The following is a 5173-nucleotide window of genomic DNA, read 5'->3' on the forward strand; positions in this document are numbered from 1 at the left end:
TGGGGCGATAATTGCTGGGGTCTGCAGTGTCCAGATTATCTTTTTTTAGAAGTGGGAGAATTGAGGCAAGTTTCCGCTGGGAAGGAAAAATCCCACTGGTGAACATATCATTAAGTGTTTGTCCCAGATTATGTGCCACTTGGGCAGGTATGATGTGCATTATGCTGGGTGGACAGGGATCATAAGGTGAGCCAGATTTGATTAGTGGAATTAGGTCTATGAGTTGTTCCTCCGAGGGGGTCTTAAAGGTGGAAAAGCTGATTCTGCCCTCTTGGTCAGTTGGAGCTTGCTCATTCTGGTTATTATCTGCTTTGTTTGTTGCAAATTTATTGTAAATATTGACAACCTTCTCTTAAAAAAAGCTAGCTAGCTGTCACAGAAGTATTGATTTATTCCTGCGTGACTGGCACTAGTTGGTGTAACCAGTTTCTTTATTACCGAGAACAGGGTTTTATTTGCATCACAGGCAGCTTTTATGTGCTCTGAATAATAACTGGAACTGGTCTTTGCGGCTAGGATACCTTCTTTATGTTTTGCTAATTTAGCTTTATAAATGATCTTTCCTCTACCTCATAGCTTGTTCTCCATTTTTGTTCTTGTCTGAGACAATCCTGCCTAGATAGTCTGAGATTCTCATTGTACCAGGGCTGAGACATTTTTTGTTGTTGTGTTTTTGTATGTAATTCAAGCTAACGCGTCCAATGCAGTGTTTAACCAGTGCGAGAAATTATCTACATTTTGCTCCAGGTTATCTCCTAATTGACAGAGATTGGCGTTAGTAGCATCTCCTAGTTTAGCTGAGCATATTTTATGCTAGGCTCTGCCTTTCAGTTGCTGGATAGGGTGCCTATGTTTGGTGATTTTCTCAGTCTTTATTAGCCATTTAACCACCTAGTGATCAGACCACATCACTGGAAAAGATGGCAATACATTGATTGCATCTTGATTGGAGAAAATGCCATCCAATATGTGACCAGCTCTGTGTGTTGGCCCTTTGGTGATTAGAGAGAGTCCAAAAGAGTCCATTGCTTCAATAAGTTTTAGAGAGTCAGGGTCATTTATTTTTTCCAGGTGAAATCCCCCAGTACAGTAAAGTTTGATAATTAGAGATTCTATCACCATACTGAGTTTATCAGTGAAGCTGCTCCTTACTCCTGGTGGGCGATACATGAGTATCCCTTTTATGGCTGATGAGTCTGGTGGCTGTACCGAAAAGGCTAATGCTTCAAAACCTTTAGTGAACAGTGATTTGAATCTTGTTTAAAATGGCTGTGATAGAATACCGCCAAATCCTCCTCCTTTTTTTTGCTGTCTATCCAGTCTATATACGGCAAATCCGGGGTGGAATGGCTGCTACTATGTCTGGGCCGAATCTATCGTCTGCCCAGGTTTCTGTTACGAATGCCACGTCGGCGTTCTGGGTTTGAACAAGGCATCATTAAAGTCCGCCCGCCACCCTAGCGGTGCTGGGACTGGCCGCCAGTGGTGCGGCGGTCCCGCACCTGCAATTAGGATGCCACCGTGGCGGTGGCATCCTCCATTGCCAGCATTGTGGCGGGCGGTGCTCACAGCACCGCCTGCCACAATGCTGGGAATGCACTTTGTGCATTGTCATGTGTTGTAAATAGTTATCACATGTTCTAGTCTTTTCTCTATGCTTTGCTGGGGTTCTTTATGTAGAACATCTGTGGGGTTCTAATTACGTGCGGGTGGCAAGCGGTGTTCTAAACTAGGCAGTTGGTGTTCAGTCAGCTGGAGTGGTGTACGCTTCATCTGTTCCTCTGGAATAAACTTACCTGAAGTAAAGGAAAGCTCCAGCGTGTTATGTGACATCCTTATTTGCATCATTTTTGGCGACGATCGTAGCTGACTGGACGAGTGAGAGAGCTTCCTACGGAACAGATCTCCAGAGCGACACCCTCCACAAGAATTCACGCGGTGCGAAACTAGATTTGAAGAGCGCTTACCATCAGATTAGACTTCACGATGAATCTAAAGAATTAACAGCGTTTATAACCACTGAGGGCACATTTCAGTTCACCAGACTTCCGTTTGGGTTAATATCAGCTGCCAGTGTGTTTCAACGGTTAGTCACAGAGATCTTTACTGGCATAAAGAAAGCAGTGTTTTTTCAAGATGACATATTGGTGTTTGGGGACACTGTTTCAGAACATAATTCAGTGCTCAGAAATGTATTACAAAGAATAGATGATGCTGGTTTGACGTTACGAAAAGAGAAATGTTGTTTCTTGGTTCAACACATAGAGTATTTGGGCTATGAGATTTCAGCTCAAGGTGTTAAACCAAAGAGGAATCTTTTAGAAGCCATTGATCTAGCTCCACCTCCCACTGAAAAAGAACAACTTAGGTCATTCATGGGACTTATTGAATTTTATGCTAGATTTGTGAAGAATTTCTCAGACAAGACGTTGGTGTTGAGGTCTTTGTTAAAAAAAGGAGTAAAATTTTGTTGGAATGTTGAGCACCAAGAGTGTTTTGATTTGATAAAAAAGGAATTGAGTGAGGCCAGGGTGTTAACTCCTTTTAATATCAAGCGCATGTCTATATTGATGGTGGATGCGAGTGCTACAGGCTTAGGGGCAGTTTTGTTACAGAAATGTCATGAAGGGGAGAAAACCATTGCTTTTGCGTCACGTACGCTGTCTGCTTCTGAACTGAATTACTCAGTAATTGAGAAGGAGGCGTTAGCTGCTGCTTGGGGAGTACAGTACTTTAGAACATACTTGTGGGGTACAAAATTTCAGCTCAAAACTGACCACAAACCCTTAGTAAAAGTTTTGTCACCAGGAGGTGCCGGGAAGGGTTCACCAAGATTGGCAAGGTTGGCCTCAAAACTACAAGAGTATCAGTATGATATTGTATATATTCAAGGTTGGCGTAACATACAAGCTGATTGCCTTTCAAGGCTCCCAATCAAAGTAGAGGGCTCTGAGAATGAGTTTTCTGATGTGCATGTGGATGGGGATGTAGCTGTCATTCATGATGTAGTAACGTTGAGTGGGGGTAGTTTTACTAAAGATGAATGGCTTACTGCAATGAGAAATGATGTAGTTCTCGTCAAAGTGATGGAGTTAGTAAAATTAGGATCCAGAAGAGAAAGTTGTGTTCAGCCTTCTGTACGGTCATTTCTCAAAGTATTGGATGAATTGTCGACTTGTGGCGACAGTATTTTAATGAGAGGGGACAAGTATATTCCACCTTTCAGTTTAAGATGCAAGCTGTTATTATTGGCTCATGAAGGCCATCTAGGGCAAACACTTACACAGCGTAGATTAAAGGCAGATTTTTGGTGGCCAGGCATGGATGCTCAGGTAGCGTCTTGCGTAGAAAATTGCTCAGCTTGTAGGGATTGTGAAAAGAGACTCAGAGTTGGCTCCAGTTCAGAGGTGAGCCACATCACCACGCCGGATTTACCATGGCATAGTGTATGTTTGGATTTTATTGGTCCTATGGATGAATTACCGTGCACTCAACGCTTTGCCATAGTTATTGTTGATGTGTATTCCAAATGGCTTGCTGTGGAATTTGTTAAGGATATAACCACGGACTGTACTATACAATTTCTTAGGAATATATTTCTTAATGAAGGTTATCCTTCAGTGTTGATCACGGATAATGGAACTCAGCTTACCTCGCAGAAAATGCGGGTATTTTTATCTGGGTGTGGAGTGACTCATCATCGTACTTCGCTCTATAATCCACAGGCAAATGGTGTGTGTGAGAGGGCTAACAGAGTTGTGAAAGGGATTATTCAAATGGCGTGTGCCTCAGGTGGATTTGCTGATGAAATGGTTAAAGAGATGGTGTGGGCCTATCGAACCACGGTTCATAAGGAGGATGGCAAATCTCCATTTGAGCTCATGCGTGGAAGACGTCCAGGTACTAAGCTTACTCCCTCTTGGATTAAAAATTATGTTGTTGAAGGCACGGTTTCAGAGTTGAAGGGGTGTATCTCTAAAACAATCTCTGTTGGTGATTTAGTTAAGGTGAAACCTGGGAGAGTAATAAGGGGTCTTACAAAATTTAGAGGGCCTTATGTTGTCAAGGAAGTTTTTCCACATTATGTTGTACTGGATAATGGTGAAAAGTGGAATCTTCGCAGGGTAGCACTTTATTGTAGGTCAACATCATCTAGTGGCTGTAGTAAGTTGGTGGAACATGGTCTACCCAGTAGTGGGTACTTGTTGGCTACTTCTGAGTCTTCGGTTTCTTCAGAGGTAATTCATTGTAGGGAGAAGGGTGGTGGAGATGCTACCATGGCTGATAACTCACAGGTGGGGGTTTCTCATAGTCATGATTCTCAACCATCTGCTCAACAATCTGTTGTGATTAGAGATGTAAGGTCCCGCAGACCTCCTGTCTATCTGAATGATTATTTATGTTGATGTATTTGATTTATTATTTATGCTCATGCTTATTGTATGTGTAATCTCTGTATGGGAGTTTAACTGTTCAATGTTTAGGGAAGAAGATGTGTTGTAAATAGTTATCACATGTTCTAGTCTTTTCTCTATGCTTTGCTGGGGTTCTTTATGTAGAACATCTGTGGGGTTCTAATTACGTGCGGGTGGCAAGCGGTGTTCTAAACTAGGCAGTTGGTGTTCAGTCAGCTGGAGTGGTGTACGCTTCATCTGTTCCTCTGGAATAAACTTACCTGAAGTAAAGGAAAGCTCCAGCGTGTTATGTGACATCCTTATTTGCATCATCATGCACAAGGTGACAGGCACCGCGAGCCGCGAGGTGCCTGCCACCATGTCCATGACAATGCAGGTGCCCCCCACCCCCCCGAACACCATAGGGACCCGCAACGGGACCCCAAAGCCAGAACCGCCTGCCTTTCCATGGCGGAGTCTCTGCCATTGAAAGGCAAGTCCCTGCCATCATCCAAATATGCCACCATATTCCTTGGCTTTTCCGCCCGGTAGGCTATCGGGCGGATTGCCTACCAGCGGAAAAATGGTGGATGGTCTTTCCATCCATCGGGGTCCCTCCGCCATACTAATATGGCGGGGGGAAATGGGTGGCGGGCGGGGAAGGATGTAGGGTGGATCGCCACCACCATGCAGGCGGTGGCGATCCGCCCTACATCCAAATGGACCCTCTAGTGTTTAATAGCATACAGCAGACGTTAGGGCTACTGGGGCCAGGGCCC

Source organism: Triturus cristatus, chromosome 3_2, assembly GCF_964204655.1.
Source record: "Triturus cristatus chromosome 3_2, aTriCri1.1, whole genome shotgun sequence".
Taxonomy (NCBI): domain Eukaryota; kingdom Metazoa; phylum Chordata; class Amphibia; order Caudata; family Salamandridae; genus Triturus; species Triturus cristatus.